Source organism: Vulpes vulpes, chromosome 6, assembly GCF_048418805.1.
Source record: "Vulpes vulpes isolate BD-2025 chromosome 6, VulVul3, whole genome shotgun sequence".
In the NCBI taxonomy this organism is placed as follows: domain Eukaryota; kingdom Metazoa; phylum Chordata; class Mammalia; order Carnivora; family Canidae; genus Vulpes; species Vulpes vulpes.
In genome coordinates this window covers 107,250,987-107,263,978 of record NC_132785.1, presented here as the reverse complement: position 1 = coordinate 107,263,978, position 12,992 = coordinate 107,250,987, and the positions used below count along the sequence as shown (strand labels likewise).

The 12,992-nt window shown below is 41.6% G+C and overlaps 1 protein-coding gene across 29 annotated transcripts in view; it reads left to right on the top strand.

Annotated features, from left to right (window-relative positions):
• Window positions 1-3,223: 3,223 nt before the first annotated feature.
• NUMB (NUMB endocytic adaptor protein) overlaps window positions 3,224-12,992 on the top strand; it is a 164,971-nt gene continuing 155,202 nt past the window's right edge. For 14 of the 29 annotated variants that reach the window (XM_072761970.1, XM_072761955.1, XM_072761965.1 and 11 more), the window contains exon 1: window positions 3,246-3,352. The gene's annotated coding sequence lies outside the window, so the exon portion shown is untranslated. The other 15 variants (XM_072761971.1, XM_072761953.1, XM_072761960.1 and 12 more) reach the window with 9 other exon arrangements.

The window sequence follows — 12,992 nt, the reverse complement described above, 5'->3', positions numbered from 1 at the left end:
TCTTGCTCAAGTGACTCTGAACAGATACCATCTGTGCCACCTCCATAGTCAGCCTCACAACACAAAGCTGCAGACTCTCTGACTCCAGTGTTCTTGCTTTCTAAGATGGGGTCTTAAGAGTGGTGAAGACATAGCACAGGAAAGAAAAGAGAGGCTGGGTGGATTAATTATGTTATAAGGTCACCTTGTGCATACAAAATCAAAATTTGGGATATAAGCAGTAATCTTCCTAGTACTGCATGGGCTTTTTTATTTTTATTTTTTTATTTATTTATGATAGTCACAGAGAGAGAGAGAGAGAGAGAGAGAGAGGCAGAGACATAGGCAGAGGGAGAAGCAGGCTCTATGCACCGGGAGCCCGATGTGGGATTCCATCCCAGGTCTCCAGAATCGCACCCTGGGCCAAAGGCAGGCGCCAAACCGCTGCACCACCCAGGGATCCCCCTTGCATGGACTTTAATAACACAACAAATAGCCTTCTGTTGGCTCAAAGAATGTTCCTTAAAAATTTCCTTCTTTTCTTTAAAATATTTTATTTATTTATTCATGAGGGACACAGAGAGGCAGAGACATAGGCAAAGGAAGAAGAAGGCTCCCTGCAGGGACCCCCATGCAGGACTCGATCCTAGGACCCCAGGACCATGACCTGAGCCAAAGGTAGATGCTCAACCACTGAGCCACCAGATGTCCCAAAACCTTTCTTCTTTAAGAATTTTTTTCTCTTCTTACAGGGTTGAACATGTCTATTTTACATTTCTTACCCGATTTTCACAAGGAATGGTCGTGGTAGAAGTTTATATATATATATATATAAGCAAAAAACTTTATGAATACTTTTTTTTTCAGTGTATGGAATAGAATGAATAGCTGACCTTTGTGGCAATATTCCTAGTTTTGTGATAGTAATTTTGTTGAGTTCCTGAACTTGATGGCAAGTCCTCTTAGTGAGACTGGCATAATACTATGTTCTCTATGGCACCAAGTCACTATGGCTGTACAAGAACCATTATTACCCAAAGTACCATAATAATGCCCATGCCCTCCTATGACGTTACTGTTTCCTATCTGCTAGGACATTAATTGCCTTCTAACTTGCTCTAAAATTGGTAGGTAGGGCATACAGCCAAGACTAGAGAGAAGAAAGCTGGTAATATATTAAAAGGCTGTGTAAAGGACATACTGATACCTCCTTCTTGTTGGGGAATCTTCACATCTGCATGTTACTTCACTTGTTATGGATGTTAGCTCAGGCTTTTCTTATGTCTTGGCTCCATCTTATCATGGTCAATGTCTGATCTTTCCTTCAACTGAATGATTCAGACATCTCTGAAGTTATTTTGTCTTTTCCACTTTCCTTTTACAGGCTTTTTATGAGTCATTGAATTGAAGGGGAGGTTATTTCTAAATTGGAAGGTGAGGATGAGGGAAGGGGGAGGAAAGTTCTGTAAAATAATTAGGAAAAGACACTTTATTGTTATAGTTATTGGAGGAATAATTTCCGCCTAGTTTGGTGATACGTAGTTTCTTCAAACTTGACTAAAAATATAACCTAGAAAATAGACATTTTTTTCCTGCATGCCAAACAGTGCAGTTTTAGACTATTTGTGGCTTGCTCTGCAAAGGACAGAAGAGAGAACAGAAGAGATATGGGACAAAGAGCAGAAGAACGAAGGGGCAAAGCACAACATTTCTAAAGTCCAGATTTAGATTCTCAGTTCCATAGGAGGTTCCCAACCATAAGGTAATGCTTGTGAGGGAGTACCTCTTTGACTTTTCCCAGTCCGTCCCTGGGTATGTTTCATGGTCCACGGGTTTATATATTATAGGTAGAGTTGTGAGGAAGGTACATTTAAATCTGACATAGAAGAGCAGCCCGGGTGGTTCAGTGGTTTGGTGCCACCTTTGGTCCAGGATGTGATCCTGAAGACCTGGTATCAAGTCCCACATCAGTCTCCCTGCATGGAGCCTGCTTCTCCCTCTGCCTGTGTCTCTGCCCCTCTCTCTCTCTCTGAATAAATAAATAATAAAAATAAAAAATAAAAAAATAAAAGCCAAATACAGACACATTAAAAAAATAAATCTGACTTAGAAATTTAAAGACAAATCAGGCCAGCGTTTTGTTGTTTAAGAACAGGAAAAGTGGGTGGAAATGAAAAAGAAAACCAAAATCTAACGATGGATGTATTTCTAGGAGCGCAAGAGTTTTTATAGCTACACCAGATTTCTCAAAAATGCATACTGTGACTTGTACCCAAATAAATAAAAAATGCAATCATTTATTCTTGTGCATTGTGCCAATGTAAGAAAAGGGCTGCAATTCATTCAATGGTCCTAATTTAGACTGCTAGGAAGAGGAGAGGTTGGGGAAAAAAAAAAAAAAGACAAGCTTTTCAAGTATCTGACACACATCTAGTAGGGCTATTTAAGAACTGCTGAACATAAAAATCAAGTTGGGAGAAGGTGGGGGTAACCAGATTCTCATTTCCAGAGCATCACAAGGGTAAATGCGGCTGGTTTAGTTCAAACTTGCTGATGGCTGCTTGGTCACTTGGCAGGAGCCAGCCAGGGGTGAGTCTGGAAGCTAGAGAACGCTCAACATGCCACTTCAGTTTATTAACGACGTTACAATTGCCACAGAAGTGTCTGATTTCTGCTAAATAAATGTTCGTGCTTTGCCCTTTAGCATGGAGACTTCTGGAAAGAACTTCAAGGAAACTGGGTGCAAATTGGGACTTCGAGAAGAAATCTGTACAAGTGCTTTTCTCCAAGGAGTTGGAAAACACTCCTTAAATACAATCTCTGATGCTGGTCTTTTCTAAGTACTGCCCTATAAACTAGCAGCGATCAATTTCTCCTTACAGGGAGGGAACTGGAGCAAGGGATGGGTACACAGAGTGAACTCTACAACAAAGAGTTAACCCTTCCCGGGTAACCTCGGCCGTGAGCGTCTGCCCCTTCCTTGCTTTCTACTGCGCAACCAAACTGTACCCGGGCTTGAACCAACCAAAGCCATCGCATCCCTTGCCAGTTGACTTAACAGACACTTTTGGCAGCCTATCATAACTTCGAACTGCCCAGCCATCAGCCAATAACAACTAAACCTTGGTACTGGGCGCTCCGGGTCCGGACGGGGGCTAATACCGGGTTCAGGAAAAGGGGCGGTGAGGAAGCTATGACGGACAGCTGCAAGGAGCCAATCAGAGCAGAAAGCCGCCGCCCCGCTATCCAATGGGGAGGCAGAAAGTATGAAACGGGGCGGGCCTGTTGTCATGGGGGAGGTGGTGGCGCTTGGTGGCTACTGGCGGCCGAGGTAGAGGCAGTGGCGCTGGAGTTGGTTGGGGGGCAGCGGCAGGTGAGTGCCGGTAACGCGGGCCTGAGGTCTGGGTGGGGCCGTCTGGGGCCGGAAACTCCAGCTCGGCGCTCCCGAGGCGGAGGCCGAGAGGAAGGGGGCCTGCACTGTGGGCCGGGTCGGGCCGGGGCCAGGGCGGCGGCGGCGGCGAGTTCGCGCTGACCGGGCTGGTGGGAGAATGGCCCGGTTCCCGGCGGCGGAGTTCGCGTTGGCAAGATAGGCTGGGGCCGGACCCAAGCGGTTCTGGCCGGCAGGTCCCTCGGGACGTCCCGCTGCTTGGGTCTGGGGCACTGACCGGCGGCCGCTGTGGGAGCGGTAAGACCCCTTGGGAGACGGGAGCGGACGGGGTCCCGGGGGGGGAGGGGAGGGGGTGACCCGGCGGTGACCCGCCACGACCTGGTCCGAAGACCGGGTGAGCCCGGGAATGCACACTCAGGGCAGCTTGGGTGCCAGGGAGCAGAGAAACCCGGGAAACCCAAGAGCGGCCCGAGCGGAGAGAGCTGGGGGGCCGGGAAACTGGGAGTGGCCCGGGTCCGAGGGAGAAGGGAGTCAGACCGAGGGCGGCCGGGGTTCGGGATGACCCTGAGGGACCTGAGTCCGAGCGGGGGCGTCGAGGAGAGGCGAGAGGCCGGGGGTGGGGGTGGGGGTGGGGCTGGGGACCCTCCTGAGAGAGGCGGCTGTCCGAGCGTGGAGGGCTCCGGGTTTCAGGAGGGTGGGACCTGTGGAGACCTTGAACAGCTGGAGTGGAGCCGGAGCGCCCTGCCCCCACCGCTGGGCTGGGCTGGGCGACCCGAGACTGGAACCGGGAGCTCCGGGGTCTGAGGACCCGCGCGCCCCCGGGGAGCCTCGAGGAGTAGGTCGGGTTGGAGACTAGGGTGAGGGGTCTGCCGGGGAGTGGAAGTTCTCTCAGTTGGAGAGGAGTCAAGCAAAATGACACAGGGGTGGGCGGGGAGAAGTAATTTCCTCGTAGGAAGCGCGTAGTAGATATAGGGCGTAGTAGGAGGGAGTGAGAAAGTTGTTCAGGGTGGGAGTGGTGGTCCTGTGGAGACCGGCCGGAGCAGCGGCTGCGAGAAACCAGCAGTGTGGCCGTTAGTGTGTTCTCAGGACTGCGGAAATAGAAGGCACCTCGCCTTCATAAAACTAAGATGTGAGAGAAAAAGCTCCCAAAAGTTGGGTGAAGTAACTTATTGCATTCCAGTGCTTTAGGGAAAAAAAAAATTTTTTTTTTTTTTTTTTTTAGGATGACACCAATGATATTAGAAAATGAGGACATTGACAGGATGGAGAGTTTGAAAGAGAAAGGGGGGATAAGTAGCTCAAACTAAGGGAATAGGCAGGACAGGGGACTTGATCAAAAAGATGGACGTCATGAAAGGATGGACATACCCTGGCCAAATTAGAAACTTGAATTCTGGTTCCGCCACTTAGCTTGGACAATTTAACCTCTCTGTACAGGTTTCCTCCTCTGTGCAATAGGTATAATAATAGTCTCTATTTCGTAGGGTTGTTTTTTTCCCACGTGTTAATATTTGTAGAACTTTTAGGATAGCGATTGGCACAGAGTGAGCACTGTGCTTACCGACTGCATTGTTAAATAGAGAGCATAAAGACCTGGGTTCTTTTATGCCGTGGTTCTCAAACTTCAGCTTGCACCAGAATCACCTGGAGGGCTTGGTAAACTACAGACTGCTGGCCGCATCCAGAGTTTCTGATTCAGTAAGTCTGGGGTGGATCCTGAGAATTTGTATTTATCTCAGGTGATGCTTATGTTGGTCAGAGGCTTACACTTTAAAAACCACTTGCTTCAATGAAAACAATAATAACGTAGCAATCTTAAAATATCTGTCTACCCTGCTAGAGACAAGTAGAGGCACATTGCAAAAATGATCCGAATATAAGGGATACCCATACCCACTGTGAAGCCTATGTTTTTCAGATTGTGGATCGTGATTTTTTTCGTAATTTATAAAATCAATTTACTGGGTTACTGCCACATTGAAAATAGGATGAAATAGGATGGAATTGCACTTGGTAAGGAAAAGCATTGTCTGGGAAATGTTTCTCATAAGTGTGTGTACTAGATCACTATGCAAAATGTATTTCTTACAGTCAAAAGAATTTGAAAAACTGTTTTAAGCCAGGCAGTGCAACAGAAATAATCCTTCAGTAAGGGTTTCTAGGACTGGCTTTATTATTTATATCTTTATTTTTCTTCTGGTAATTTGGTGGTGATACGTTCTATTAAATTTCTTGAGCTTCTGATTTGGTTTCTCATGCTTGCCTTATCACATATTGTGTTGTGCCTCTTTTTAGATATTGAGAATCTTTGGTATGAGGACTTAAGGAAATTTGAGGCAGAGGGGATGAAATTGAGTGGTGTTTCTCAGATGTGGTACACTTTTGTTTCACTTGTGCCCTCTTGTTTACCCTTCCTGTAAGGCACTGTCTGTAAAAAAAAAAACAAACCCCTAAGTATACTAGACATGTTGTCTGTAAACAACTAATGCTGAAATGGACTGGTTTGAGAACAGTTCATCTATAGAAAATAAGCAGAAGCCGAATAAGACACATTTCAAAGGAGAAAAGCAGAGGAGTGTTTTTTTTTTTTTTTTAAAGAGAGTGAAAGTTATTTAAAGCTTCTCCTGGCCTTACACTAATAGAAAACATATCAAAGCATTTTTAAGGGAATCAGATATACTGGTATGTTTTAGATTTCTAGGTTTTTGAAGAGAAGACAGTGATGATAATCCACAGTAAAGTGCACCTGGGATAGAGGGTTAACTACAAAGTAAATAGTTTATTAAGCAGGAGCTTTTGTTTTGGTGATTTTCTCCCTTGAGAATGAGCTGGATGTGGCATACATTATAAATTTAATTTAAGGGACTTAAATGTAATCTACAGTACCTTTTTAAAGCTATGCTAAGAATATATATGTATTTTCTGTGTTGTTCTTGGTTTGATTTTTCCTCTGTAAAAATCTAGATGGTTTGTATTTAGGAAGAGTTGATTTAGATTAGTTTTTGTAGATATAAGAGCAGAGAAAGCAATACTGAAAACTGAGAGATTCTTGCAGTACTCTTTAAAATCTTTAATCCAGGGGATTTATGTAACCCTTTCATTAATGTTTTATGCAATTATGAACAAAGTCTTGGTGTAGCCTTTGCATTAGGATTTTTACATAATTTCTTATCTCAGAAATAATTTTTCTCAGACTTTTATATTTCACTAAATTGTTTTTGCTCAGAAGACTGCAAAATATAGAATCATCATATATTTGAATTGAAAACATAAGCAATCTTTTCACAAAATAAATTTACTGATTTTTGTGACAAAGTTTCCAAGGATGAAAGCTTTTAAATTCCTTGCATTGTGTTAAATGGAGTATCTCTACCACCAAAATGGTTGTTCTGTAAGTCTCTGTGCAATTGGTAGGCACATTTGTAGAGGTCATTCAATTCTTTACTAACTGATGGAGGAATGTAAAATCTTAATAATTGAGTGTGGGAATAATATGAATGTTCATTCCTTGTAATTATGAACATTGACTGGTTTGAGTACTTGCTTAATAAATGGACTTTATTCAAGTGACTTTATTATTCACCGATAATTTAATCACTCTCAACTATGAATAGCTCTGATTGCTCAACTTATTTTACAGTGAGATTCGTTAATCTGTAGTTGAATAAGTGGTGGTTTTTAAGTCTCAAAGAAACTGTATGTTCCTGACTGGACAATTTAGTGAGACTTAATTTCATATATCAAAGAAGACTCAAGTAAATGATTTTAAAAAGTAGAAGTTCAATTAACACTAGTTAATTAAATTTATTTTCTATTACAGTAGCGTTTTATCCTCTTTTATAAATAGCTTCTGATCTGCTTTCTCTGCTTCTAGCCTTTACCCATAGAGTAAATCCTAGTGGAAATGTTGGTCTCTGAAAATCTAATTTTGTAAAGGTACAGAAACCTATGTCTGGTTTTCAGTTTGTTGAGAGAACAACTTTTATCCGAAAAGGCCTCTTGGTAAACTTAACACCTTAATAAAAAGTTATTTAATATAGTACTTCAGAACCTGCATTTTATTTTGGGCTTGCCAAAACATCTATTTATTGTATTTGATAGCTTTTGATTTCCACAGAATGGTTCTTGAATTCTCCTAATTTCTAAACTCAGATACATGTTTCCTTGATAGGGCTAAGGAGGAAGGAAACAGCTGTACTCTTTAAATATTAAGAAATAATTTCTCTAACTTATTTTTTCTTTCTTTTTTTTTTTTTTTTAAATTTATGATAGTCACACACACACACACAGAGAGAGAGAGAGAGAGAGAGAGAGAGAGAGAGAGGCAGAGACACAGGCAGAGGGAGAAGCAGGCTCCATGCACCGGGAGCCCCACGTGGGATTCGATCCCGGGTCTCCAGGATCGTGCCCTGGGCCAAAGGCAGGCGCCAAACCGCTGCGCCACCCAGGGATCCCTAACTTATTTTTTCTTACATTAAAATAAATACGTTTATTTGCCAAGAAAATTTGTTTCAGTAATATAACCTATTGGAAATTTCATTATTAAAGTTAGAAATACTCTATAAAGCCTTGCGATGTTTGTTCAGATGTGAGACACAGGTTCTGATAAGTAGGATGTCCTTATGATACTGCAATATATTTTTGAAAATATAAAATATACACTTGGAAATCTTGGGGCAAAAGGAGGATTGAAACTAAGGGAGAATGAGGAGAATACTGACATGTGTTTGAGGAGGAGTTTGGAGGAGCTGTAGGAAGTAAGTCTAGAGTAGTGAGCCACTCTTGGCAGTTTTCCTAGAGTGACATATGTAAAGGAGGATGATCCTATTTGCAGCATTCTCCCATGGACATATTTTTTGTACTGTGCAGTTTCCACTGCTTGCCATAACTCTTCCTTTGTTATCTTCCACTTGGAAAAGCAGGTCAGAATGCAAGTGAGTGAATAGACTGAGAATTGCTAGTCCTAGAGGATGGGAGCCTGGGCAGGACCATGTGGAATTAGAAGGCTGGGCACTTGTCTCTGCTTCTGCAGTTCTTGGGAATAGGTTTCTAGCAATCGTAACTAGGCCAAACCATACCACTTGTCCTTCACAGTGGAGTCTGGGATTAAGCAGTGGGAAGAGACCCCTCAGTCCTCTTAAATGGGTTAATAACTAAGGAGCTGGTGTATTAATAATTAGTGTTCGGTGATTTCCCCTTCTCTTACCACCAGATCTATTTCTCCTCACTTGCTTGCTGATTCTTTACATTCTTCTTATGTTCTACTAATCAGGGAAAAGTTTTGAGTTCTCTGATTAGGTAGCAAAAATCTTAATTGTGGTAATTGTGTTTATATTAAGGTGAGTATAGTTAATAAGGAAAATGATTATCAGATTATCAGTTCTTTAGAGAGGAAAAGGGATAAAAGTTGTAGAACACTGCTTGGCTCCTGAATAAAAGCAAAGTCAGGGAAGCCAGCAACACAGAAATATAATATTAAGTTGAATTATGAAACTTAAACTTCAATTTTGAATTCTTTACTCTTTTGTCTTATTTTTAATCCCATCTGTTGGAAAACTTGAATCTTTCTTTTAACTTAGCTATATTTTTTGCCTTAAGTCACAGTAAATTCTTAATTATTTACACCTAGATTAGCAGAATTATAACTAGTCACTAAATTCTTTTGGATTATGAAGTATAGCTGTGGAACCTGTTAGATAAATATTTCATTAGACTTCTATTACTTTTTCTTTTTAAAGATTTTATTTATTCATTCATGAGAGACACAGAGAGAGAGAGGCAGAGAAACAGGCAGAGGGAGAAGCAGGCTCCCTGCAGGGAGCCCGACGTGGGACCCCGGTCTCCAGGATCAAGCCCTGGGTTGAAGGCAGGCACTAAACTGAGCCACCCAGGGATCCCGATTTCTTTATTTTTTAAACTAACATTTAAGTATTGAATCTCCTTGGCATTGAGTATCCTTATCAGCAGTTTTCAGTCTGTTACCTGCGACACTTTGGGGTGGATGTTTTGTACAGTTAATTTATTTGCTCATCAAATATTATCTGTAGACAAAATTAGTTCTAAAAATATGATTATACTTAAAATGTATATGTATATTTAGAACTTACTACTTTCATACATATAAACTTGTATATAATATATATAAATGTTGAGATGAATGAAATTTTTTATTTTGAAGGCTAGACTGAATTCATAATAGCTTTGATTGTTTTGACCATTTGCTTTGTTGGTGGATGTTGAATATTCAGCTTTTATCGTATGGGGATTAGTTACTGTTTTGACTTTTTTTAAAAATTTAATTTTTTTTTCTATTTTGACTTTTAAAAATGTTCATCCTTAAAAGATCTCAGTCTACCTTTTCTACCTTTTCCTTACCCAAATGTGCCATTTCAGAAACTGGTATACTTCTTTTCCCCCCAACATGGCGTATGCATTCTTTTTTTTCTCTCTTTTTTTGGGATAGCTTTATTCAGTTATAATTGACATACAGTGAAATTGAAGATGTTTAAAGTATACAGTTTGATGGGTTTTTACCTATTTATCCACCGCAATCAAGATAAGGAACATACTTAACCATTCTAAAAGTTTCCTTGTGTTTCTTTGTAATCTGTCTCTCCCTTTCTACCCAGAGAGGTAACCACAAATCTGCTGTCATTATAGATTACTTTGCATTTTCTAGAACTTTGTCTAAAGAGAATTGTATGGTATATACTTTTTTTTTGATAGGAAGATCTGGCTTCATTCACTCTACTTGATTTATTTAAGATTTATCCATGTTATTTTGTGCATCAGGAATTTATTTTTATTTCTGAATAGTATTCCAATATAATTAATTATATCAGAATTTAAAAAATCTATTCTCTCTCTCTCTCTTTTTTTTTTTTAAAGATTTTATTTATTTATTCATGAGAGACACACACAGAGAGAAGCAGGCTCCCTGCAGGGAGCCTGATAGGAGACTGGATCCTCCAACCCAGGATTATGCCCTGAGACGAAGGCAGATGCTCAACTGCTGAGCCACCCAGGCATCCCTTAAAGTCTATTCTCTTGTTGATAGACATTGGATTGTTTCCACTTTTTGGCTATTCAAACAAAGCTGCTATGAACATTTTTTTTGTTTAAGATTTTATTTATTTATTCATGAGAGACAGAGAGTCAGAGATACAGGCAGAGGGAGAAGCAGGCTTCATGCAGGGAGCCCAATGCAGACTTGATCCCCCAACCCAGGATCACGCCCTGAGCCAAAGGCAGACACCAACAGCTCGCTGAGCCACCCACCCAGGAATCCCTGCTATGAACAATTTTGTTTAAATTAATATTTTATTTATTTATTCATGAGAGACAGAGAGGGAGAGGCAGAGATACAGGCAGAGAGAGAAGCAGGTTCCATGCAGGGAGCTAGATGTGGGACTCGATCCTGGGACTCCAGGATCACGCCCTAGGTGGAAGGCAGGCATTCAACTGCTGAGCCACCCAGGTGTCCCTGCTATGAACATTCCTGTACAAGTTTTTGTATGGACACGTGTTTCCATTTTTTAATTGATTATTTATTTATTTGAGAGAGAGCATGCAAAAGTGGGGCAGGGACAGAGAGAGAGGCAGGACAACAGCCACCCCCCTGCCCTGAACGGGGAGCCTGTGATGGGGGTTGATCCCAGAACCCTGAGATTGTGACTTGAGCTGAAGACAGACACTACCCGGCTAAGCCACCCAGGTGCCCTGCATTTTTTTATTTTAAATTTTTTAAAGATTTATTTATTAAGGGATGCCTGGGTGGCTCAGTGGTTGAGCATCTGCCTTCAGCTCAGGGCGTGATCCCAGGGTCCTGGGATCAAGTCCTGCATCAGGCTCTCTGCAGGGAGCCTACTCCCTCTGCTTATGTCTCTGCCACTCTGTGTCACTCTCATGAATAAATAAAATCTTTAAAAAACAAGATTTATGTATCAGTTAGAGAGTGCCCACACTTGAAGACAGAGGGTGAGAACCTTCAAGCAGTCAGACTCCCCTCTGGGGATGGAGCCCAATTGGGCTCTATCCCATGACATATAAGATCATGACCTGAATGGAAACCAAGGGTCAGTGGCCCAACTGACTTAGCCACCAGGGGCTCCTTCATTTATGTGGTATATATCAAGTAGTACTAGAATTGCTGGGTCATATGGTAACTCATTTTTCCAAGGCAGCCATGAATACCATTTTGTATTTCCACCAGGAGGTGGGAATAAGTATTCCAATTTCTGCACATCTTCACCAACACTTGTTATTACTTTTGGTTTTTTATTATAGCTATCCTAGTGGATGTGAAGTGATAACTCATTGTGGTATTGTTTTGAATTTCCCTGATGGCAATGATGAGAATTTTTTCATGGATTTATCAGCTATTTGTTTATCTTCTTTGGAGTAATGTTTTTTTGAATCCCTTGCCCATTTAAAAAATGGATTTATTTGCCTTTTATTATTGAGTTTGAGTTGTGAAACATTTTCTGGATACAAGTCCCTTATCAGATACTAGATTTGCAAATATTTTCTTTCTTTTTTTGAAAATTTATTTTTTTAAATCTCTACACCCAGCATGGAGCTCTAACTCATGACCCCAAGATCAAGAGTCACATGCTCTCTTCCAACTGAGCCAGCCAGACACCTCTATTACAAAAGTTTAATAAAATATTCTGCTTTGTTGCTAATTCTTCCAAGTAGCAGGTTTTTGGCCTTTTGGTGTTGTGTGGCATTTGGGATCATGGTGCCAAGGGAAGCATTTTCGAGTTGCAAGAATGGATTATAGGGCAGCCCAGGTGGCTCAGCGGTTTAGTGCTGCCTTTAGCCCAGGGCGTGATCCTGGAGACCCGGGATCGAGTCCCATGTTAGGCTCCCCGCATGGAGCCTGCTTCTCCCTCTGCCTGTGTCTCTGGCGCACTCTCTCTCTTTCTCATTAATAAATAAATAAATAAATCTTTAAAAATAAGAATGGATTATAAATGAATCCACTGATATAAATATATGCTTATAATTTCATCCTTATATTATTATATACTTGAACATTAAATGAAGTTCAGGTGTCATTTTTTCTGCTTACTGTGCAGCTTTGCATCCATAGTTCTATAGAAGCTTCAGTACTGAACCTTTAATGGAAATCAGGGTCAGAGTTTTAAACATCTTACTTAAGGGAAGAATAGTCTATTATACCCTTTCTTTTTTCTCCTCTTTGCTCCCCACTCTCTCCCAGTCTCCGCCTTTATTTTATTTTATTTTTTTCTCAAGATTTATTTATTTGAGAGAGTAAGAGCATGCACAGGCATGTGTGCTTATGTCAGCAGGGGGTGGGGCAGAGTTGAGAGAGTCTCTAGTAGACTCTTTGCTGAGTGAGGTCGGACACCTGGGGCTGGATCCCAGGATCCCAGGACCCTGAAATCAGAGCCTGAACTGAAACCAAGAATCAGACTGAGCCACCCAGGCACCCCTCCCCTCTTTAACTCACCTACCCTAGTACCTTTTTTTTTTTTTTTTTTTAAAGATTTTATTTATTTATTCATGAGAGACACAGAGAGAGGTAGAGATATAGGGAGAGGGAGAAGCAGGCCCCACACAGGAAGGCAGACGCTCAACTGCTGAGCCACCCAGGTGTCCC